Below are 27,338 nucleotides of genomic sequence, written 5' to 3'. Positions count from 1 at the left end.
TTTGTAATGGTTTATAAATGTCTGTATGGAGGTGTTGCCATTTTCTTTTAAATTTTCACTAAGAAATTCTACTCTTTAATTTTTTTATTTTGGTGATTTAAAAATATTATTTTACTAATATGTATTTTTATTGCTAATATTTTATTCCTTTATTTGTGGAATACACACAACATACTGTTTTTTATGCATCACTCATTTGGTTTGCTACATTTGTGTGTAAATATATTCAGAATTTTTTAATTTTTATTTTAGTTTTCATAGGTTATATTTTGCTAAGATTGTCCATTTTTTTCTAAATTTTCAAACAAAAATAAAATATGCTCATTTACATCTGTATAAAATTTTATTGTTAAAAATAAGTAGAGAAAATCACACAAAAGAAATATACAGGTTATGAATTACTAATTCCTTTTTTATTTTAATCACTACTATACCAAGAACAAGAACCTTGCTAGGTATCTCTGATGCCTCTACAAGCCACTCCTAAACCCAAGCCATTCCTGCTATCCTGAGTATTACTTCTCCTGAGCTTTGTGACAATCATGCTCGTCATATATCTTGTCGTTTTATCATCTGAGCATCCTAAACATTATTGTTAGTCTTGCATGCTTCAATTTATATTTTGTAAATCATGTCTACTTCATCTTACAAGGGTTATATACTTAAGATAAAACTGCAACATTTTACCTTTTGGTACACCATAGATTATTTCTCTCCTTTCTGAGGTCTTCTAAGTTTATTGTCTGTTAAATACAATAATTTAATAGTTGGTATATTAAATCTACTTAAGAAAAAATGTATAGAAATAATCAATTATTTAGTCTTATTGGAGGAAGAATAAGAGAGTCAAATAATAGAATTATCAAACTACTTTTCATCAACTCAGAATCTTCAGGATGTTTTAATATAATAACATTCTCTAAGATCTTTGTTACATAAGGCTATTTTAAATCATTTAAAAAATCTCAAGTGGAAATTTTGTGAACTGTAAATAAAATGTGAAGTTGGTTGAGAAAAAGATAAGGGAATACTAGGAAGGCAAAGATGATTATCACAATCTCCCTAGGAATCATTCTTGAAGGCTAAATTTCAGGAAAGAGCCTATGAAATTATTTTAATGGTAGAAAGTGTGAGAGAGGTGTTCCAAATCTTCCAGAAATACTTTCTGGTAAATAAAATGAATAAAAGCAAGGTAAGAAAGCCATTCATTTCTCTATTTTGTTTGGAAATTGTCCCTCTATTGTTTCTACTGTCTCCATAACATTTGAATTATTGATGGAACTTTTGATTAGGTTTTCTTAATTATCTATATTAGAAAGAAATGTTCATCATACTACCAAAGAAAAGCTTTCACTTACAAACACTCTAAATATATTAATACTTTATTCAATAAACATTTTTAAAGATCGACTTTGTCAAAGGTGGTTTGAAGAATAAGGAAAAGTCTGAGTGCAAGCCCTTTAGAGATTTGTAGGGTACAACTGTTAGAAATATAAAGCATGTGATAACAACTGTAATGGAACATGAAATGTCAAATTTCTCAAGAATAAATAAAATGGCACAATTCCAATGAAATGTTAAATGACTCAGAGGGGATATCAAATTATATTTTTTATATTAAGTAGCCTACATATGTAGGGAATATATAAAAACATTAATAAAAATTTGCCAAATTAGCTTGTATAAATTCTAATATTCTATAAAAATTAGATTGGTCATGTGAACATTTCACAGTTTAGCATATTTACTCTCTACTAATTTTGAGATCTTTAGATATACACATTTTGTACATTACCATTCCAAATTGATTGATACAGTCTTCAATGACAATAATCTTTTATAAAACAATACAGAAACAATTTCTTTCCCCATTCTACTACTGCTTTTTAAAAAATGTTTTAGTATGATAAATAATACTGAAAAAAAATTCTTCTGCACGGTTCCTGGGATATATGTCTGCAAGTCTTGACAGTCTTATGGGGCGAAAATGTTATTTCATTGCTGTTTCGATTTGCATGTTGAGTATTAATGATATTGAAATGTGTATGTTTGTGTATATGTATGTGTTTGTGCCCCTTTAATTTTCCTTTCAGATATATGGTTTATTTTGTTACTTTGTGTTGTTTCTCTTTGTCTTATCATTTTGTAGGAGTACATTGTAAAAATAATGCATTTTTCTCTATACATGTGGACAATTTATTTTCCTAATCTGCAACATCAATCTTCCCTTTGCTTATGTTAACATTTCTCATTTCTATGTTTTAAACACTGATGTGGTAATATTTATTAACTTGTTTTTATTTTTTTCTTCTTTCATCTGGCATAAATAATTAATACCTACAATTAGACCATGAAAATAGTTCTTGTTTTCCAATGAAAGTATAACGTTTTCATATCAGATTTATGTCTTTAATGCATCTGGAAATGATTTTTATTTCTGTTGACAACATAGTATTTTTTGGCTGTTTCTATGTTTATTTGTCATATGGATAAACAGTTGTCTCATCACCATGTTGAATAGGCTTTTCTTTCCCTATTGATTTAAAATTTCCCATTTGTTGTATTTCAAGTTTTTAGAGGATGGATTCCTCTCTTTCTGGAGTTTCATTTTGCCTCATTTGTTCATTTGTCTAACTTTATTCCCACACAGCAATGCATTAAATAATGGGACATTAAAATAGTTCTTAAATTTTGTACTAACAGTAATAACTTATATTACAGGGAATATATCATGAGTTATCTGCTATTTTTTGGAAATTCTTAGATGGTGTAAAACTTGATTAATTTTTGTAGGGATTTGAAAGTGTAGTTGAGTAAAATATATATGTTTCATAATTTCATGGTACTGGAGTCTATACATGTCTAAGGTTAAGCTTCTTAATTATCCTTTTCAAATATTCTATAGCTTTTATTATTTTTTCTCTGTGTTATTTTGATTACTAAGACATGTACACAAAATGTATTAATTTTTCTTGATAATTTTGGAAAAAAATTTGTCTTTTATTTAAGATTATTTAAATAGATAATAAATATTTAGGGTTTTATATTTGTCTAATGGATTGATCTTTTCAACATCACATCACAATCATCTTTTGGCAAATAATACTTCTGTATTAAAACTAATTTATTTCTCATATAACCATCACCATCACTTGCCGAGTTATCTATTTCTTAATGTTTACTTGGGATCTATCTCTTTATCATTTTGTTTCTTAGTTCTCTGTCCTTTGACTTATTTGTGTAACAATACAAACTGATAGCATTTTATATTTTGGATTTGCAAGTTTACTCAGCTTGCATTGACTGTGAAAATTGTGCATTATTTGTTTCTTTCATTTTTTTGTTGTGCTATCTAATTATAGTACTTAAATATTTTGTAATATCTGTAGTCATTACAAGATATATTGTTTTCTGGACTATTTCATTAAGTTAATAATGATGAAAACCATCAAAGTTATTAGCCATCTCCAGACAATTTTAGAACCTTAGAACTTCTTAACTTTGAACATTTCCTTCTTCTTATTTTTGTATTTTACTTTCCTTTGTTTTAACCCACGCCAGGTTAGTAATTACATTTATTTATTTATCTATTTATTATTTATTTATTTATTTATTTATTTATTTATTTATTTATTTATTTTGAGACGGAGTCTTGCTCTGTTGCCCAGGCTAGAGTGCAGTGTTGCAATCTCAGCTCACTGCAACCTCCGCCACATGGGTTCAAGAAATTCTCCAGCCTCAGCCTCCCAGCCACCATTATTATTTTGAATACTCACCAAGTATCCAGATATAAGCATTATTGACCCTTTTTTTCTGATTGTCATTCTTTCTTAACTTCAATATTCTCATCCCCAGGGTGCTTCTTTAACACATTCAAGAAATACCTGATGATGATAAATTACTGCATCTAATTTGCTCTTTGAAAACCTGTGTACTATTTACTCCTTTTTGAATCATAGTTCATTTGGTTTTAGAATTATATATTGGCAGTTGTTTTGTTAACTCTTTGAAGATATTAAGTTGCTTTCCAAATTTTATTCTGTTTAAGGATAGGTATTATTTATATACACTTCTAAATTTTTCATAAACTTATTTTGGTATTTGGTTCTTTGGCCTGGTTTGGGGGTAATTTGCAATGCTATTTCAACTATCTAGGTATGCTGGTTTTAGAGTGTGTCGGCAAATTTTTGACACTTTTTCCCTGAAAGTGGGACTGACTTAGTGTTTCAATTCTTAATTAGTCCATTCTCACATTGCTGTAAAGAACTACCTGAGACTGGGTAATTTATAAAGAAAAGAAGTTTAATTGACTCACAGTTCTGCAGGCTGTATAGGATGCATGGCCAGGGAGGCCTCAGGAAACTTAAAATCATGGCGGAAGGTGAAGGGAAAGTAAGCATATCTTCACATGGTGACAGGAGAAAGAGAGTGAAGGTGGTAGTGTGGCGCACTTTTAAACAATCAGATCTTATGAGAACTTTACCAAGAGGCAGCACTAAAGGGATGGTGCTAAACCATTAGAAACCTCTCCCATGATTTAGGCCCCACCTCCAACACTCAGAATCACAATTCAACCTGAGAGTTGGGTGGGGACACAGCCAAACCATATCAAATTCTAACTACTAGAGTGTGGTAAAACTGATTACATGGGACTTCTAAGGTTGGAAGATAGAAATGATACAGCTTCCATCTCCCTGTCTCTCTCTCTCTCTCTCTCTCTCTCTGTTGGATCATGTCTTCCAGGGGGAATCAGTCTTTATCTCACGAAGACATTTCTGGAATGTCATGGAAGCATTTCTGGGAGAAGTCCTGGGTGGCAAAACTTGCCAGCCATGTGATCAAGACATCTTGGAGCGGATCTCCAGTCCCACGTAAGGATTCACATGACTGTGGCCTTGGCCAACGACATCTTGGCTGCAACCCTTTGAAAGATCTTGAGCCAGAACCCACCCATCATTTCTGACCTACACAAACTGTGTGAAAATAAGTAATTGTTTCAAGCTATTTAATTTTGGAATAGTCTTGGCTAATTTATTAGGTAACAATGGATAACTAATATACTAAGTATGCTTTAGGCATATTTTTACTTTTCTGGGGATTTACTATAATCCTGGGAACTAAAAATTTATTATCTTAAGTCTACAACGTTCCCATTAATTATCATTTCAATTTTACTTCTCCTGTATTCTTTCTGATCATCCCTTTTGTAACTCATAAGAAATAAACTCTGACTCATCAAGACCTGGCTGCCCATATTGCTTAACGTTTTTTTTAAAGTTTTTCATCTCTTTATCTCGTGTTTCATTCACTAGAAATTCCTCAGTATAATCTTTAAAGACATTCATCTCTTCGTCAGGTTAATCATTTTCAATTTTGTTTTGAGTTATTTTAAACATTAGAAAGTAATGACATTTTTATTTATCAAAATTATATTTGATTCTTTAAATATTCAACTGGCTTTATTTTGATAATATTATGTTATTTATTTAAGTTTGTATTGACTTGCATGACTTAAGGAAAGTTAAACATCGTATAGTCTCCATACTACTATTGTTCTATCATGTGATGTTCCCCCCATTCTTTGTTGTATCTCCTGACTCCCATTTATGTTGTATCATTCCCTCAGTTGTCAAGTTAATTCAGACTCAGTTCATGTCCAGTGGGACATTACCAGTGTGTCAATAATAGAGGACATAAATCTCAAACTAGTCTTATCTTTGTCTCTACTAAGCATTCCAAGTTTTACCCTTGGTGATGAACCATTTAAAAATATTTTATATTTAAAGTTTTTGGTTTGGTGTTCCCAGACTATGTGGGCAGTATAAATTCAAATATCAATTTCAGGAGACTCATGGTAATAAATTCTCAGGAGGATTTTATTTTCTATTCAGAGCTCCGTCTGAAAAAGATAAAAAATACTGTGTTGGGTGGCATTTTGAGAGTCGCAGCTTGATGCAGGATCAGCTCTAATAGTCTACAAAAGCTCAGTTAGGTGTTGCTTTCTGTCTTGTCCTCTATACAGGCCTCTAAACCCAAATCCTTATTGAGATTGTATCTATTCTCCTTCTCCCAAAGATCTCAGCGAAATCCAGGCATATGTTAAATGCAGTGCTCACTTTCCTAAACCTGTATTTTTATGGGAAATCCTTTCCTACAGAGATGGTTTGGCTCTAGTGTCCCCACCTAAATCTCATGTCAAATTGTTATTCCCAGTGTTGGCAGAGAGACATGGTGGGAAGTGGTTGGATCATGGAGGCAGACTTCCCCCTCTCTGTTCTCATGATAGTCAGTGAGTTCTCACGAGATCTGATTTTATAAAAGTATGTAGCACTTCCTCCTTCTCTCTGTCTCCTGACACCATGTGAAGATATGCTTGCTTTTCCTCCTTTCTTCCACCATGATTGTAAGTTTTCTGAGGCCTCCACGGCCATGCCTCCTGTACAGCCTGTGAAACTGTGAATCAATTGTACCTCTTTTCTTTATAAATTACCCAGTCTCAGGTAGTTCTTTATAGTAGTATGAGAACAAACTAAAACACCTACCAATTCAGGATGACCAGTGAAGAATAAAGAAAGAAACAAAGAGAAAGTAAGTAGAATTGATTGTGAAAAAAAAAAAAAGAGGCAAGGATATGGGATTAGTTAATTTGGATGATAGAACCAGAGGAGTATCTTGGAAACAAATATTTTTCAAATAATGAAAGCCTAAAATGTAGATATTCCTTACCAGAGGTCTTTGGACCAATGAAGAGGCCAAATTTAGACAAATTTAAACTTAGAAACATAAGATTTTTTGAAGAGCCACTACAGTCCCAAAATAAAATGAGACTCCTCAGGAGCTACTTCTCTGAGAGGTACTGGGTTATCAATAGAATTTGTTCAAGAACGGCACGGGAAGTAATTGGAGACTTTTAGTTCTGTGCTATTTTTCATTCCTCCTATCTTCTCATCTATTCTGTCACAATATGTTTTGGACTTTTTGAATTCATTTGAGTTAGTAATGGCTATCTTAAAACAGTTTAAAGAGCTTATGCTCATTCAATTATGTCTACAAAGTTCTGTGTAAAGACAAATGAATCACAGGTGCTTTTGTTTGTATAATATTTCTGTAGGTCAGAATTGTTTATTACTTTTTACATTTGTTTTCAATCTTTCATTTATTTATTCAACAAATATTCTTTGAGCTCACCCTTTATTGCCAAACCCTATATAGATCCTGAGACAATAGACTAGCTCCCTGCCTCATAGAACTTACACTCTAGAGAATTTTCAAAAATAATTTTATGTATTTTCTAACATAAAGAAAGAATATGTTAGAAAATTCATTATGAAATGCAAACACATTACAAAATGCAAATGATATGGTGATTATTCTTGCCATCATTAATATTTTAAATAATTGTAGGTAGAGTACATGTCAAATTTATCCTTTAAACTCTATGTGTTCTTAAAGTCAAAATTGTGATATGGACTTCAGATAGCATTAGTGAATTCAATTATATGAAATATGCGTTTACAAATATTATTACCTGACACTTTCTTAATGGGATTTTATATTACTGCAACCTCTTTGGAGGGCATTTTGGCAATCACTTTCAAAATGTAAATTGCATCTATCTCTTTACCTAGGACTTCCATTTCTAAAGACTTAACTAAAAATATGTACTCACACATGTGAATAATGTATTTGCCCATTTATTATAGCATTATTGGTAATGAAAAAAATAAAAGTAGCTGCTTTTCAATTGAAAAACTATGAAGTATATAAAATGTAGTATAAACAAATAATACCATGTAGTCACATAGATACACTTTAAAATAGTGTATCTATGAAAAGCTTTTCAGTATAGAGTTGTAGACACATATCCTTTTGTTGTATTTACCCATGTTCTTACCTCTCCCTACTTATTTTCTACTCCCACTCCCTTTTCTCAGATTTAAGCTGTAGGACATTCTGTCTTCATAGTCCCAGAGAAGGGAGAACACAAAAAACTAAAAGGTCGATTTCCATGTCAAAATCTATGGCCTCTTTCCCAAGAGCAAGGAGAATAACAAGAGATACAAATTACTTAAGAGTTAGACTCTATTACTCCCCTCCCCTAATCCACTAATCATGAGTTAGAGAACAACAAAAACCTGAGATACCTAGGGTTAACCAAGTTGAGAGAATGCCTGAGTCTCAGTTCTCTGGAGAAGCCTGACAAAATGGCAAAGTCTCATCCTCTCCATCCCACCACCACATATACTCAAGTAGGGTCACCAAGGAGTAGCAGAAAGCAGTTGTATGATACATCCGGGCACGTGCTTCTGAGGCAAACCTCTACTAGTTTCCAGCAGAGTCTGGGACCAATGGAATAATTTCTGGTGAGTTCAAGGATAGCATAAAAGAGGAAAAGCACCTTAGACAGCATAAGTGAGCATTGGCCACACCAAAGTGGGGAGGGGCAGCAAACAAATGCCTCCTTTGCCCTTGGGAGGTACATAGAGCCAGAGTCAAATAGGCCTGACAAACAGCAATTGGAGATGGCCTAGCAGGATCTGTGGGATGATCTGTCTCAGATGGTGGAAATTCAAATTATAGTACATATAGGCTGAAGGAAGTCCAGAGGCCACTCCCTCCCCACACTTCAGGCTAAACACTGCCTATACTCCTAGCTGAGATGTCAGTTTAGAGGCAAAGTGGGGAATCCCTAAGTTTATCAAGATTTTCTTTCTGCTACAAGGCAGAAAGGATGCTCTAAAATAAGACATAAGTGTAAAGGTAAACAAATAAAGCTACATCTCTTGAAAATCTGAATTTGTGGAATGAGAATTTTAGGGAATACATTTTCAAAGGTGTTAAAAGGAAACTAAAACATGAGTGTGTACTGCCTGCTTCCATACATGTGTGTCCACATATTCAGATAACATTTCCAGAAACAGAAGAAAATATTAATAGTGATTGACAAATTTGTTTAAAAAATAATAGTGACTACATTTAAGGCATTTAGAATATGGATTATTGGAGAACCATACTATATTTGGTTAAAGGGTTCTCCAATTCAATTTTATATATATATATATTATATATATACACTCATATACATATACATATACACACTTATGTATGTATACATACGTATACATGTATGTATATATAATTATAGAATATATATCTGTATATATTCAATAGCAACTTTGTCTTTTCTAACTTGCCCTACCCAGAGTTCTGGCAATCAACTGAGCAGAAAAACACATTTCTTCTTTGAAATGTGACATTTTCTTGATTTCTTCTCTACAGGGTAGCTGCCATTGTTTCTATCTTCAGAAAATGTCCTGAATTTAGGTCAGCAGATCCTGACCTGACTGAGCTAAGTTCAAACAGCTCCATAAATGAGAAATGGATTGCTTTGTAAATTTTTTTCCTAAGAGCATCATTAGTAATTGGCAATTAACCTTGGAAAGTTATCCAGTATTTAACTTTCCTTCCAAGCACTCTGCCTTGTAAAAAGTTTGGGATTAATTACAATGGAAGGGACATATGTTGCTAGGTGAGTAATTAAGAAAGGCTGGTTGAAGATAGCAAGACAATGTGTCAAAGAGGCATTCCCAGGATTTTGATTCCCATCCTATATTCTGGCTATTTTTCCACTAAAGGGTTAACTCATACAAAGTTTTGAATACTTAGAGAAGGGAAATCTAAATTCCTGGTATAGCATTTCTATATTTCCAGTTTTCCTGCCCAAACTCCAACCCTGATCATCCCTTTTCATTGTCCACATTTCTTCTGTGCTTAGGCCTATTTTCTATACTCTTACAAAATTACTTAAAAAAAAAAAAAGTCTTACCCTTTGATAATGACTGATAGCTTAAAAAATCTTAAAAGTTCAATGTTTCTTTCCATTCCCACAACAAACTCTGAGATGGTCAAGACAAAGCTTTTCCTGTACCTAGATGAGGAAAGGTACACTTTTCCATGGTTGAGCAGACTCTCAGCACTAGTTTGGGTCAAAAATCCAAGACCTAATTTAGTTTTGCATCTTTCCATTGTACTAAACAACCTCATTTGTAGCACTTGAAGTTAGATAGCCTGGTGGGCCCCACATCTCCTGATTCACAGGGACCAGCATTTTCACTGTGAAAATGAGGCATGGCAAAGCCCATTAGTTCGGCTTGGACTAACACGTTCTAAAAATGAATGCTGCCCGTGGCTAACTCTGGAAGCATTCCAAGGACATTTGGCCTTATCATCAGCGTATTTTACAATCCCTGTACCTCTGAGAATGATGGCAGGGGCCAGTGCTAGCAGGGTAAACTTTATTCTCCCAGCCCTTCAGATTGTCTAGCTTTCCTTAAGAAATCATGGTGAACATTTATTCTAAAGATTGATGTAGTCACCCAGGCCCTCTAGGTCACTAAATATTCTTCAGGTATTTAAAACCAGAGACATCACAAATAAAATATACCAATTATTTAAAAAACACACTAAAATCCATCTTATGAATAAAATCTATGAGCACCTTTAATTAAATAGCTTGTTCGAGTTAATAAAATAAAGGGCAGCTTATCAGTATAAAAAGTTAACAAAGTTTGTGAAATGACCAACCTTTTGTTCAAGGAATAGTTTATCTTTTGGAAGTGGCTACCTATTAAACAGTAAAATTAAATCATCAACTTTAGTGAATTTATAACTAAAACTGCTAACAACAGCTATGAGAGGAATAAATCACTTATAAAATGTGTTAGGCACATATACCATGTCATACTGCACTATATGCTAACAGTACAATGATGAGCATGATGTCCTCTCTCATGATGCTTATACCAAACACAAAATAGTCTCCATGATTTTGTCTTTTCCGGAATGTCACATAGTTAGAAACAAACTGTATGTTACCTTTTCAGATTGATTTTTTTATTTACTAATATGCATTGAAGTTCTCATGTCTTTGAATGGCTTAAGAGCTTATTTCTTTTTAGTTCTGAATGATATTCCATTGTGTAGTTGTAACACTGTTTACTTGCACACTAATTTACTGAAGAATACCTTGGTTACTTGTAAGTCTTGGCAATTATGAATAAAGTGGCTGTAAACTTGATGTGCAGGTCCTTGCGTGTATGTGTTTTCTACTTATTTGGGTAAATACCAAGGACCGTGATTGCTGGATAATATAGTAAGAGTACATTTCGTTTTGAAAGAAATTGCTAGGCCAGGTGAGGTGGCTCATGCCTGTAATCCCAGCACTTTGGGAGGCTAAGGCAGGCAGATCACCTGAAGTCAGGAGGTTGAGACCAGCCTGGCCAACATGGCGAAACCCCTTGTCTACTAAAAATACAAAAATTAGCCAGGCATGGTGGCACGCGCCTGTAATCCCAGCTACTTGGGAGGCTGAGGCAGGAGAATTGCTTGAACCTGGGAGGCAGTGGTTGCAGTGAGCTGAGATCACACCACTGCACTCCAGCCTGGGAGACAGAGTGAGACTCCACCTCAAAAAAAAAAAAAAAGGGAAAAAGAAATTGTTAAACTGTTTTACAAAATGTGATACCATTTTGCACTCTCACCAGTAAAGAATGGTCATTACTCTCATTCCACATTCGGGCCAGCACTTGCCAGTGGTGTTAGTGTTTGGAATTTTACCGTTCTAATAGGTAAGGAGTGATATCTCATTGTTGCTTTAATTTGCACTTCCCTAATTACATGTGATGTTGAGCATCTTTTCATACACATATCTGCTATTTGTATTATCTTCTTTGATGAGTTGTCTGTTCATATCTTTTACTTATTTTTAATTGGGTGTTCATTTTCTTATTGAGTTTTAAGACAACAGTATTACTGAGGTTTCGTATACTTTGAATAACCATCCTTTTTCAGGTATGTATTTTGCAAACTTTTACAATTTGTGGCTTGTCTTTCCATTATTTTGACAATGTCATTCTCAAAGCAAAAGTTTTTCATTGTAAAGACTTCCAGATTACCAGTTATTTATTCCATGGATCATAACTTTGTTTTTGTACCTAAAAGGTAATCTCCAAATCCAAGATCTAGACTTTCTAGATCTTTCTATGTTATGTTCTAGAAGTCTATAGTTTTAAGTTTTCAATGAATGATCTTTTTTGTGTTATTTTGTGTAAAGAACATAAGATCCATAAGATCTGTGTGTAGGTGTTTTTTTGCATGTGGATGTCCACTTGTTCCAGCACAATTTTTGAAATTCCAAGGACATTTGGCCTTGTCATCATTTTTTCTCCATTGTATTCTCTTTGCTCCTTTGTCAATATCCCTTGACTATTTTTGTGTGGGTCTATTTCTGGGCTCTCTACTATGTTCCATTGATTCATTTTTCTATTCTTTTGCCAGTACCACACTGGCTTGATTACTGTATCTTCATAGTAAGTCTTCAAAGAAGGTTGTGCCAGTGCTTTGACTTTTTTTTCTTTCAATATTGGGTTGTCTATTCCAGATCTTTTGTCTCTGCATATAAGCTTTAGAATCAGTTCATCCATATTCACAAAATAACTTAGTGGGATTTTGATTAGGATCCCATCAAATCTAAATCAATGTCTTTTTGAATAGAGAATTGCCAAATGCCAACGATTGCTATTAGCTGTTTCTATCTTTGTGAAAATTTAAACAAGTTCATTGCCCAGTATGGAATAGCAAGTTTTCATGGGCAACAGTGAAACACTGTATTGCTTTCTTGGATATAATAATTCACAGTTCTTGAGTTCTTTAACTCTTCGAAAGTCCTATTATTGTCAAGTAAAAATGTGGACAGCCAAAAGCTTAATACTCACCCTCCTTTTGTTTGAACCTAACAACAAGCCTCTGATAATAAACCATCAGGTATTGACTACTTAATGGTGTAATTGAGCTTTATTCACATTACCTTCAATCCCCATAAAGGCTCTGCAAGGCAGACGCTATTACTCCGGTGCTGAGTACCTGAGGCTGATTTATACCAGTAATTTTTTCAATAGTTAAATGCCCAACTGTCAATGGCATGGTCAGGATGTCCACATGGGTCTCTCCACCTCCTTCCTATGACTTTACATCACACTACATTGTATCTCGACCAGACAGAGCACCAAAGAGTAAAAACTATACCTTGACACAGAAAAATTAAAATATTCCCCCACAAACAAAACCCCAGCTATATCTGTAAAATCTTCAAGATTATCTGAGAAGAACATATCAGGCAGAATTTTTTTAAAAATAGAACCTTTTACACATTGATAGCAGTGTGGTTCAGGTAATAGAACAATAGGTCCAATAATCTTTCATTGTTGTATTCTTCATTTAGTATATATTACTTTGTATTAAGATATTGTTTGCAAATGCTTTCAGAAAGCTTTTGCTGTTTCTCTCTTCCCTGAATCAACGATGCCTTTGCTTGGAATATTAAGAATTCCACCAACTAATCTCTGGCAAATATTTTCTGAGTTAGGTCAGTGCTCCTTAATAATCACTGGTCTCATCTATGTGCAGAGGTATAAGGATAATATAACATCATGATTAAACCTTCCATAGACACAAATGATTTATAATTATGAAAAGCTATAATTATAGTGAGCTCACTGCAAATTTAAAAACTCATGGAGGGCAACTCTAAGGGTTGCTTGAGAAGCGGCCCCTGCACTACTGCTGTTTGCTAATTGGGCCTGTGGAAAGTTCAGAGCAATAATTAGGCATGCCAGGATTCATCTGCCAAGTAATAATTACGAAGCCCAGCAGGGAGCAGAAAGGAATTCACTGCCCAAAATAGCAAACAGACCCTAAGCTGGGAGAGAATGACTATGAGGACATAGATATAGAAACTTTTTTTTTTAAATAAAATAATAGATTACAAACTATGTTAAGGATGAAATAATGGATGAAAGAAAATATTTTAGTTGCCCTAATAGGGTTAAATTCAGGGAGAGAAATGGTAACGAAAATTGGTTTACTTACACAGTCAATTGTTACCTTAGGACTTATTCAAAAGAGAATGGTAGCAAAGATTCTAGAGCAGTTGTTTAATGGTATACAAAACAAGACTAATTTAAAAAAGACTTCATGGTACTTCAAGTATTGCAGAGTCAGGGAAATTGAACATGATAAAGAAGTAAAGCAGAAATAGAAAAAGATAGATTGGTGACGGGGAGAGAGAAAGAGACAGTGTTTTGGCTTATCTGGTGCTAGTTATAAATTGAACCAAGATGTTACGACAGTCATAATTTGAGGCAAGGCATTTGGGATTGAGCTTTTCATCAATAGAAAACGATACCCAAGATAGGAGTTGAGGGGGATGTTTTCTATTTTTCCATCACTATCTTTTGTTGATACTTTCTCCTGTCTCCTACCTCTAGGATGTAAGATTTATTTATCTGGAACTATGCCTGCCTTATTCATGACTCTATCTTCAGTGGTTAGAAGAGCAAATTTTTATTAAATCTATTTGGTGGAACAGCAAATTTTTATTAAATCTAAGACTATGTCTTTGCATGTCTGAAAACATTTGCTTCATCAACAGCCTTGATTGGTCACGTAGTTTAGTACATAATTCTAGGCTGAAATTACATGTCTTCAGAAATTTGAGGGCATTTCCCTATTTTTGTCTAACACCCACTCTTGGTGATAAGAAAAACTGAAGATCTTTACTGCTATTCCTTTCTTTAAATTTTTTTTTCTCTCTCTCTCGAAGCTTTTAGGATCTTTCCTTTCTTCTTTTTATTCTGAAGTTCCTTAAAGTATTTTTCTGTGCTTCTGGTTTGGGATTTGATGGATGTTTTCAATATAAAACTTTTGTCTATCATAATCACTGAGAAATGTCCTCCTAGTATCCCTGTGGTAATTGTCTCACCTCCATTACTTTTTTTTCTCTTTGTGAAACTCTTGCTAATGAGACTTCCTTGATGTCATCTATGTCTCATATTTTCTCACATTTTCTTTAACATCTCTTTTTCTTTTTACAATGTTTATACTAGAGAATTCAGCACTTTGCTCTGAAGCATCAATACTCATGCTTGCAGACCTAAACTTTCTCAAAAAGTTTGGTCAATTTATTGGATGAAGAAACCTTTGATTTTGTCTTGAAATAGTAAACTGACTGTTGGTTCCCTGACAAAATGTATGTGGGATAATAAAGATGGAGTAGATTGCTTCATCTATTCTGCATACAGGATTTCAATTGCTCTAATTTTCAACTGCCTTTCTCCTTTTTGCCCTGTCTACCCTTAACCCCTTGAATCTCATCCTCGAACTTTTTGGCATACCATGAGGCAAATCAGCACAGTGCTTACTTCAGCTCCCTTCTGCAAGTTTTCTAAGGCTCAGCTTGTATCTTCATTTCTTGACCAATCAACAAATATACAATGAATATCTACTATGCTATAAACTGCTCTAGATTTTGAGGAATGAAAACAAGCAAGGCTTTAATGAATTTATTTTATCTAAACTGTGTACTCTCTTGTATGATGATGACTACTTCTCCTGTTCTCTTTGCCTATCATCTATCTATCTATCTATCTATCTATCTATCTATCTATCTATCTGTCATCTGCCTATCTATCGTTCCATCTAATCAATCATCTATATTTAGGAGTATTTAAATAGAATGTTGGGAGACAAGAATATGTCCTTACAGTCTCAGTCTACTACCTTGAACCACAACCTATATCTAACATGTTGATTTTGAATTTCATTTTACTTTTTGAAGATATGTTAAAAAGTCATTTAAGCAATGCTCTCAAATTTGGCATAATCTTACTTAGGCCTGAAGCTTTGTCTAGAAACAGTGTAGTTCAATATCAGTACTATAGGCTTTGTAATAAAAGATGCTTGAGTTAAATTATTGTTCAGCTACTTATTAGCTAAAAATACTGAGTACTTAGTTCTGGAGATTAAATTTGGTTACTTGAAAAACTTAGATTAAATTACTATCAAAAAAGAAATGAGTTAATGTTCAATGGTAATGCATGCAAACCATGCTGCAAACCTAGGGTATGGTAGGAGCTTACTAACTGTATTAGGTCTTAGCAGGCATAGATATTTGTGAAAAGAGGTGACAGTTTAAGAAACTGTGGAAGAGAATTTTACTGGTCTATACTATAATCAAAGATGTGATCTTAATCTTGACTCGGTTTTCATGATCTCTGAGTTAATATTTAGACTAAGTGGTTTATGAATGTGTATTGTGGTTAAGTGAAGAAAAGAGACAGAGAGAGACACAGAGAGAGAGAGTGTGTGTGTGTGTGATCTGAAAGAGATATACAGTGGGGTAATTGAGTTGTGACATGCAATCATTCAATCTTCCATGATGTTTTTAAGCAAAGTCAAATTGGTAACTTTGCAACGTATCAGTTAGTTTAATGAAGTCTTAATAAAGGTATTTGACAAGAGTAGAAAATAAAGAAAATACTAAAGCTTTAAAAATTTGTCTTTCCTATTGGAATTTGTAAATGAACCACAAAACTGAACTCCTGCTCTTCATTAAAATAGATTCTCTGGGTGAAGTAAGAATTTGTAGTGACACTCTGAGGGAGTAATTTTTATTAGATTTGTGTAGGTATTTTATTGTATGGCTAGTTAAGTGAAGCCTCATGTCATTTACTTTGAAATGTCCTCAATTTTGCTGAGATTTTGCAAATATATAGAGTAATACATTCAGAGTAATTCACTGTGCTTTGCATTTTGCATTATATGTTGACATTCTTTGAATCAATAATCTTTTGAAATGTGAATTTGTCATGTCTTCATTTCATCTGGACCACAACCTTAAATTTTAAATCCACATGACTTAACTATCCTATTGAGAAGAGTTGGAAAATATCTAGCAGCAGTAGATTTATAGCATGTCCTTTCTATAATCCCTGAAAACCTCATTCTTAGAATTTTTTTTTCTCATTGAGTTTTGGGTACCTCATCTAAGCTTTTCTGTCTTGGCAATCAAAACATATAATATGCAACCTAGTTTTCCATTCTTCACCTCTATCTTCTTTAAATTGCCATGCAATGAGAATGCTGTTCCTTTTAGTCAGGAAAGATGACATTTAGTAAGGCTTTGCTATATTACTTCATAAATACATGCCCTACAGACATTTGAACTGTTGGTTATAGATTTGAGAGTTCTTCAATATATGGATTCCACCATCTGTTTATTACATCTTTAATCAAAATATCTAATGGGAATCTTTTTTGACTAAGGGCATGTTTGTATTTGTTCTCTCTCCCTGTCTTGTCTGTTTTCTTTTTTTTTCCTTCTCTAACAAAATTTCAGAAAAATGAACAAAATGAAACAAAGTCTCATTTTAGATAATTGAGACAATATATCTATGGATATTATCAGAGGCCTCATGCCTACGGTAAGCCAAATCCCATGGTAAAGCTGACCTCTGCCTCCAGTTCATCCCTATGTAGAAATCCATGTATATCATATTGACAGTACTATAGTGCTGCTGGTTTCAATGAGGCAACTCCAGTGTCCTGCAAAGATACCAATTATCATTAATACAAATTATGAAGAGTAATTGAGGCTATGCTTGATTTTCAGTTATTTATTAAAAACTGCAATATAACAAACTGCTTTCACATTGAGGATTCAGCATGTTAATTTTCCTGTTTTAAACATATTCAATATATTTCTACCAGTAGTTGGAAAATTTAGCTTCCCTAATGCAAACTAGCTTACTATCTTGGGGAACATTCTCCAGGGATATATGACTACCCAGCATATGTTTTTTACCTTCATATGAGACTCAAGTATTAGCTTCTAATATAAAGAAAACTAAGAGCACTCAGCCATGCAGCAATACATTTCTATTAGAACTCAGAAAAGTTAGCTCCTTGCTTCTATTTCTTTCAAGAAATGCCAATGCACTTGTGGACTGCAGCTTAAATTACAGGAGAGAGAGGTTGCATCTGTAAAAAACCAAAATTATCGCAGCAAATACAAGTGTTAATGATTTAGTCATTGCTTCATGTGTGCATAGTGCCATACTATGCACCAAACTTTTTTGACAGTGATCTGAAAAGTGATTTTTTAAGAAAAGACACCTCTGCTGCTATCAATTCAATTCAAGAAATAATTATTGGTAGCTTGTCTTAGAAACTTGGAATTCATTGATGAGCAAAATTTAGATCCTCAATGGAACTTATATTGCAATAGGATGAGACAGATAATAAAACATAAACATCACAAATAAATAAATTATATGATATAAATGGACAAAAGAATGAATCAGAAATAAAGGGATGAGGAGTGAAGGGGGACGCAGTTTTAAATTGTGTGGTTGATATTATCAGGGTCCTCTTTATTGAAATGATGACATTTGAGGAAAGACTTCAAGGAGGTGAGAGCTTGACCATGTTGATATCTGAAGGAAGAGAGTTCTAGCTAGTGGGAGTAGCCCTTAGAAACGCTCCAATATGGGAGCCTACCTGAGGCATTCGAAGAGCAGCAAAGAGGCAAATATAAAAGAGATGAAGGAGCAGAGGGGAGAATTACAGAAATGTGATGAAATAATGGATTGGTGGAGGGGTGCGGCAGATCATCTGAAACACTGCATTGTATTGCTTTCTTTCTCTGAATAAAGGGTAGAGCCTTTCAAGAGTTTTAGCAGAGATATAAAGCTAACCCCCACTGTAGAGATAAAAGACTATGGGGTCACTGTGGAAGCAGCCACCTGGATGAAAGACGGCAAGGACTTCAATAGCATGGGAGCAATGGGGACAGTACCAAACGGCCTAGACTTTGATACATATTTTGCAGACAGAGCCAACAAGATCTCCTATCAAGGAGATGTCATCCTATTGTATTGAGACAAGTAGAAAAATCCAAATCTGTTGTAATCTAAGCACTTTAAAATTTTATTAAGGGATATTACTTGTCTAGTTTACCTGAGAGTTTAAAAAAAACATGAAACAGAGAGGCAAGGCATTTTTTAATCCCCATTTTACAGATGAAAAATAAAAGAAGGCTTATTGAAAGATAAATGACACTCATATTTATTGAATGAATCTTGCAAGTACAACTTCATACTACATACTGTGCTTTTAAATTTGTAGTATCATTTAATCTTCATGCAAATAATGACAGTAAGGACCAGCCCCATTTTCTCAAATAATGAAAATGCCACTCAGACTGGTCTGTGATGTACCCAGGTTTGTAAAATTAGAGTAAGTCTTTAAAATAGCTTTTCCCTCAAAGTTCATTTCCTTTTATGATCACTAGTGCTTCTACTCTCTCAAAGAATCCAAGTGAGCCAGAGGACTGTCTTTATTAATTTTACCCTCATAACATCCCAATGGGTAATTAATATTGTGAGTAGCTATTTTCTAAAGGAACAGAACAAGATTGTATAGTAGTATCCCCAAAGGAACACACTAGCAACTGGCTAAGATGAACTTCAAATTTACATTCTTTTGACTCTAGAATACATGGTCATCAAAAGGAAGCAGTATGCTGTTGATCAAAATACGATAAAAAATATATATTCCTTCCCAGCATCCCAAGGGAATTTTGCAAATTAAATGAAACAACGCTTATAAAATTGGTTTGTTAATGACAAATTTGTCTATATGCAGTGTGTAACTTTTATCATTATGTATCTGAAAAATGAACCATGTTGGCTACCTAATTTAAATTTCAAAATCCAAAAATCAAGTGTAGGCAGGGCAGTCTCCAAGGGTTGAAGAGTCATTATTTGGGATGTTGCCAAGTGCACTGATCATTTGTAAGTATCTGTCTTCATTGAGCCAAAAGTGGATGGAGAAAATAATCATCTGAGCATCCAGGTCCCAAAGCAGGAGGCAGTCCAGCAAGCTGAAGTTCACTAGAGCTGGTAATTCTACACCTGCCTTCCGGCAGCTCTCAGGTGCTGAAGGAGCTGCTCTAGTGCCATGAGCACAACCACAGGCTTGCCCTTCCTCATCTGCCTTTGCCACTTAGAAAAGCCCTTTGGTTGCTTTCATCTGCTTGCTTTTGGCTGCATTCATCCAGGTGTGATTCAGGAAGTGTGCTTCAAGGACTGGCTAGTGACATGTTGTTATGAGGGGAAGAGTCCATGATGTTTCCATCACTGTTCCCTACAGTGGATGTTGATTAGAGTTGCAGTGGAATTCAATTAAGTCCAACACACATTCATGGAGTGCCTGCAATGCTCCTGGCACTATTTCAGGTGCTGAAGAGGAAAGCTACGATGAATCAGCTCTAAGCTTGTGGCTGTCACAATCTGGTAAGAAAGACAGGCAAGAAAATGCATGATTGGTTTAAGAAATCAATGGGATAGAGTTCCAATGTAATTTCATTGAATGTGGTGTACAGCCAAAAGGAGTGATTAATTCTTAAAAAGGGGTCTAAGAAGTTTTTATGTAGAACCTGCTTTCAAGTTTGACATAGAAATATGGGTTTTGCCAGTCAGAGCAAAGGAAGGAAATGAATTTCAGATTACATTGCACAAATTTGTAAGGGTAAGAATGGTAAATGTTGGGAGAATGGCAAGTAACCTGTTGCTATCGAAGGACAGGATGCAAATGAGGGAATACACTGAAGCAGAGAAGATTGCCAGAGGAGAAGTAAGGCTAGAAGGTTGAATCCTTAAGGTAAAAAGACATTAAATTCCAGTCAGGGAGTATGGGATTATATTTTACATTAATATATTGATTTGAAAACCTTTAAGCCTGGTAGATCCATGATCAGAAGTGAGCTTTGAGAAGGAATATTAGATCAATGTGCACGAAGGAATGATTTTAAGCAGGAAAACAAGTTAAGACAAAAAATAATGAGGAAATGAACTAAACAGTAACATAACAAAATAAAGATGTAGAGGCAGAATAAACTAAAAAGGTTTATTAGAATAAACTAATAAAGGTAAAGTGAAGAGTATTAGATTGTTTCTAGAAGGTACAGTTGAGGGATAAAGAGCATAAAGCCTAAATAACTGAGTGAATTTCTCTGTCATTAAGCAACATAACAATTCCAGGAGGAATTAGGAAAGCTTGGTTATGTTAAAATTTAGGGGCCTCTGAGACATGCTTAGAAAGATATTTAATAGCAGGTATCAGTGATGGTCTAGAATTCCCAAAGGAGACAAGGCCTAAAGATGTAAATTTTGATATATTTGTGAGAAGTTATGGCATGGGATTGCAAGTAATAAATAGGGGAATGCCCATATATTTCGAAAAGGAAGCTGAGTAGAGTTGTAGGAAATGCTTTCATTTCAGGAGTAAATGGAAGAAGATCTGGTGATAAAGAATAAAATGAAGACCAGGAATTGAAATAAGAGGGAACACTGAAAGACTCAAAAATCAAGAGAAGACTGTTTTCAGAGAGAAAGAGAAAAGCAACAACACTGCCTAATGTATCCTGGAATTCTAAGAATATAGTAACTATGTACATAAAAAATGGGGACTCTTATCCATAAAATTTAGACAGGAAAAAAGAAGCTGCATAAGTTGTCTCATGTGGCAAAGAGTTTTAAAATAATTGGAAGATTTTGCAATCCTTTGAAAAATGGGAAAAGGCTGAGTAATTTTCAAGCAGATGCGCAAAGATCATAAAAGCTATGATAAACATTTCAGTTGCCTGCAGCATGGGTGTGGGTGATTCTCAGAAGGCTACTCACCCCAAAACAATAGCAGAACCCCATGTCTCAGAGTCCACAGCTGCCTCAGAAGGGCTATCACTTTTCTTTGTCTTAGCACGCCAAAACCCATATCATTGCCTCTCGTTGGCAAAATTGAGCAAGAATCCTACTGGCAAGGGAGTCTGAAGGCATAGTTTACAGGCATTCAGCACTTGGATTGTGAGGACTCGTTATGAAGGGTGGAGGTGAAACTTAGCATTAACCAATATCCAGAAAAAGTTTTCAGAAGAAGCCAGTAGATTTGGTTTCTGTAAGTAATTGGTAACTCTGAAAGCAGATTTTGGAGAGACTAGATGTGGTAGGAATGATCCAAACTGCGAGGGAAGGAGAAAGGGATGAGAGAAGAGGAAGTGAATACAGTTTGAGAAGATTATTTACTTAAGAAATTTTTTGGTGAATAGAAGAAACAATAAAATTATTTTGAGGAGAAAACAGTGTATTAGTCTGTTCTCACACTGCTGTAAAAATACTAGCCAAGACTGGGTAATTTGTAAAGAAAAGAGATTTCATTGACTCACATTTCTGCATGGCTGAGGAGGCCCCAGGAAACTTACAATCATGGTGGAAAGCTCCTCTTCACAGGGCAGCAGGAAAGAGAAAGAGTGCCAGTAGGGGAACTGCTGGACATTTATAAAACCATCAGATCTTTTGATAAATCACTCACTATCACAAGAACAGCATAGGAAACTGCCCCATGATCCAATCGCTTCCCACCAGGACCCTCCCATGACACTTGGGGATTATGGGAACTACAATTCAAGATGAGATTTGGGTGGAGACACAGCCAAACTATATAAAACAGTTAAAGGAGGTTTTTGTTATGCTATGTTTTGTTTTGTTTGAACATAGCTAATTTAATCACATTTGCTGCAAGCAAAAAAAATTACAAATAAACTGAAAAATAGACAGATGGAATGATTTATACTATCATGCAGAAGATGGAAGAATTAACCTTAGCTAAGTGAAAAAAAAAAAATAGTTGTCTTCCTGAGAAAGAAATAGAATTGGTAAAGATGGAGAATGAAAGAGGGAAAATCAATGCAAAGTGAAGGGGAAAAAACACTAAATGGCTGAATGCTTTCAATCCTGTTCACAACCAAAAGATTTTCTGAGAATGAGGAAGCAAAATTGTGCCTAGGAGTTTTAAAAGCCAGAAAAGCTTTGAAATAGGTGCTGTGGTAATTAGCTAAGAATCAACTAGAAGGAAAAAGCATTTGTGTATTTCTTGGTGGCAATGACTGTAAAAACCTTATTCATTCACTCAACAAATATTTATTGAGCATCTGTTACATGGCAAACATTTTTTCAGTCCTGGGGTTATGGTTGCAATTAAAGAAAAGGGTGTGATCTCTTCCTTCATAGAGCTTACATTCCAATGGGTATATAGGCAACTGTTAAGTATAAAATAAGAATTATTTGATAATTATAAAGAACATCAGTATAAATAATGATAGAATAGAGACAACCCAAAATTTGTCCCATGACAAGGAAAGGGTTTTCTGAAGAGATGACTTTTGATAAGTCATAATGAGAACAAGTAGAATCCATTCATATGAATATCATAATAGGCAGGGGAAATTACAAGTGCAATATCTGCAGGAGGAAACACACCTGTTATGTCCGGATGAAAGAAAGGTGCATGTGCTTGGAGTTTATTGGGTAACAGTAAGTAAAGGAAGAATGGTAACTAACATAGCCAGATGCCCCAGATCATGCAGTACGCTGTAGGTCATTGGTAAAAGTTGGAATTTTATCCTAGAAAAACATGAAAAGTCATTTCAATGTTTAAAGTGGGAAGAGAGATATTCTAATGCAATACTTTAAAAAAATCATTGCAGGTTTTGAGAGGAACATGTGTTCGAGCAGACGCGTAGAGCTAAAGTGAAAATAGGCCAGTTCCAATAGTTTTATGCACTGGGAGTCCTGTGAGATCAAGAAAGGACCAATGGCTTTGGAAGAAGCTGAGACTAGAAGATGAAAATGGCAGACAAACCATTCAGATAGAGTAAGATGATCAGGGGACCAAAGGTAGGAAGTGATGGTTATTAGGCTTGTGGAAGGGGGCTTTAGATTATGAGGTTCTGGCAGAAAAGCAGCTATGGGAAATATTAAATGAAGACAACATAAAACAGTTTATGACTGGCGCCTCCCCAGAGGCATACAGCAAAGATAAAAATAAAGAGGCAGACAGGCAGAGATGTCTGGAGTGTGTTCAGATAAATAGCAAAGAATTACAGGGAATCAAATTATTTAATTTGTCTGATAATACATCAGCAGTTTTCAATAGGCTATTAAAAATAAATTTTTCAGATATATAGAAAGACCAATTATGATAAAGCATACTGAATTTGAATATTTTGCTATATTTTTACCTCTACTGTGTTTAAAAATAAATAAAATTATTAAAGTAGTAAAAGTAGTGTTCTACTCCTCTTTGTATTCTTCCCTGACCTTGTTATTTTTCTTCTCTTTTACAGGTAACTTCTAATCCAGGTTTATTTGTTATTATTTTTGTTCTAATCAATCCTGTGCATTTTTTGGTAAATAAGTATATATCATTAGCAATATAGTACTTACGAACATATCTATCTTCTAAAAAGTTACATATTAAACTAGTTTTAACTGTTATATAATGCTGTAATTAGTACATTGTACATATGTAATAATATATTGATTCATTTTTCTTTTGAAGGGCATTTATGTGGTTTTAGTTTTATTTAACCAATACAGTCAGTGTTGTGGTGAAAATTCCTGTACACGTCTCCTTGTGGATGTTATGAACTTCTTCATGGTAGATACTTAGGAGAAGGATTGTTGAATCAGAGAACATGCACATCTTCATTTTTTGAGCTATTACCAAAGAAGTCTATTTAAAGTGATTCTGCCTTTATCATTTTTACTCTTACTTTTCCAGCTACACCTGAGAATTCACATTGCTCCACATATATGTTAACACTTGCTATTTTTAGCCCTTGAAAATATTTATGGAGCTGATAGTTTGAATGTAATGTCCATACTCTGAAAGTCAGAGAACCAGATCATACACTTTCTATCCCTCACAAAATTCACTTACTTTATAGCATTATAGGAAATTAAAGACTTTACGTTTTCTGATCACGTATCTAACCACATTTGTTGTTTGTGTTTAATAATTTTCCAGATCTAGGTACTTGCTGAAGAAAGAGCTTTAATTTATATGTGTTTGTATGTATGCATTCTGTGTTTATACATATATTCTATGTGTTTATAAGTGTGAAGGTATATGTAGGTATGCAATCCTTTTTGGTGTCTACTAAAATCCAATACAATATAATTATTTGTGATGTTATCTATTCATCCTGAAGTACCTTTGGTGAAATTATTTAACAAAGTGACACAAAACAAAGAAAGTGTATATAATTGATTGAAATTATCTGATGCAGGTAGAAGCATAAACTAGTGAAAATAAGTAGAAAAGTAATTTGGTTTCTTACATCAAGACCCTGAACATTTATTAAGTATTAACCCAAAAAGTCCACTTCAAAAAATTAGCCCTACGATTATCAGAGATAACTACAAAGATTTTATCCCTTTGGTATTCATTACAGTTTCACTGCTTCTGAGAACAAGGAAAAAACACATTTAGGAAAATACATTTCTAAAAAAGAGCAGACTTATTTACTAAATAGTGGTATGTTGATAGAATGGCCCATTATGTCATTATTAAAAGTAATTGTTAAAAAAATAACTGAAGTAGTTTTAATGTGTGGATATGCTTGTAATACAGTGTTAATGTAAAATAACATCACTGTATTCTACTAAAATGTGTATCTATTTGTGAGAGAGAATATCTGTGCCTAGTAAAAGAACTAATATCAGACGTACATATTCGTAGATGCATGACTGTCTATAGATACAAAAGTTTTATTTCTTCCTCATATTTTTATACTTTAAAGATTATCTTCAGTGAACATGCATTACCTCTAAGATTTAAAAACATGGTGTGTTGTTTAGAAAGAAAAGCAAGAGAAAAATTAATATCCTCTTAAAAGTAACTAAATATCCATTAACTTTTGGAGATTTTAGGATTACTCATTAATACCAATGATTTTGTCTTTGTATACTTATACTTTGACTTTTACTAGAATATATGTATAGAACTTTATCATGATAATGGAATAGGATAAATCCAACTCAAGATAAGTAAGCTGAGGTGTAAATTGCTGAAATGAATTGCCATAGATAGAATTTAGATATACCATAGAGTGACAGAACCATAATTGAAAACCAGGGTTAGAAAATGTCATTTCACCCACCACCCAACCAATCTGTTGAGCAGAATGCCCATATGACTTTGCAGTAGTGATTTGGAAATGAGGGGGCAGTAATGAATATAATATGGAGACTACTATGACGCTAGACCACATCATTGAACACATGCCTCCAATATGGCCTACCAGGCACAGTCTCTTAAGGTAGTAAACTGTGAATCCTTTTCTGTTTTTAAGTGAAACATTTTCATCACATATTGAGGACTAGCTCCCAAGTTTTATAAACACAAATAAAATATGCAGTTAAATGAAGAGCTTCAACTATTTTGCTTTGTGTATATTTTCACTAAAGGTATCCAGAGATTGACTGCAGATTTCAATTTAATATAGAGTTAGTAATCATTTCCCTTGACAAAGTACATATTCTACATCTGTATCTATATAGTAGAACGCAGTTTGAGTACTTATTTAAATAAATTAATGATTATAGATCTCTTTTCTGATTTTGTCCATAGAAGGCCACCCTCCAAAACAAAATTTTTTTAGGTTTCTTTTGAGTTACCCAGAAAATGAATTTTGTTTATATTTTACTTCATATGTATGGGAGTAACCCAAGTGATTCATGATTTCATAAATCGTTGTATTAGATTATCTTTTAAAAGTTGTTCATCAAATCAAGCAAAGGGCAGGATTTCCTCTCCAAGACTGTAATAAGTTCTGTCCTCTGAATTTTAATTTTGTTTGTTTTGTTTTAGCCACAGTTGTTCTCTGTAAGCCCTCCTTTGGCTTCTAAGTTGATTTACCCCTGGATACATTATTAAATTATATAGGGGAAATTATCTGAAGTTACCTTTTAAATATATCTGGACATGGTGTTTGGGGATGCCAATGGAGTCAGATCACAGAAATCCCATGTCTTGGAGACAAGACTCGCAGGACAGACGTGGGCCCTTCCATTTATCTGTATGTTTTATTTGATCACCTATTTATTTCTCCACCTTTAGCCTCCTAGTATATTTCACGTTTGATACTGGTATTTGCACAACCAATAACTGCCTTGTGCAATGGTCTTGGTATTGTCATAAAAATAATATATTTTCACAAGGATGGGTCCTTCTTAGAATAACTTATCCATTGGGTTAGACTATCCTGCTGCAGGGCTCAGGCAGCTTTCAACTGTCTGCTAGTCTAAAATGTAATAGGCTCTGCTCACAGCACTTTTCACTGGGCATATTTTGTTCCGCAGGCTTCCTGATATTCTTCTGGAAGAGCCTAGTGAGTTGTAACTATGTCACACTTGTTGTACCTTCTACGTGTACATACTTTGAAAAGAAGCTAAAGGAATTTCTAGCGTTAATTATTTCATTACTTATTCAAAAGTTTGGAAAGTACATAACAGAATAAAAGAGGGAGAAAAAACAATGAACTAAATACGCGCACAGAATAAAACAAGAAACCACAAGGCTGAAGAAGTAAGTGCTGCTCTGTT

This window comes from Gorilla gorilla, chromosome 15 (assembly GCF_029281585.2).
Source record: "Gorilla gorilla gorilla isolate KB3781 chromosome 15, NHGRI_mGorGor1-v2.1_pri, whole genome shotgun sequence".
Classification (NCBI taxonomy): domain Eukaryota; kingdom Metazoa; phylum Chordata; class Mammalia; order Primates; family Hominidae; genus Gorilla; species Gorilla gorilla.
Note: the sequence above shows the minus strand (reverse complement) of the source record.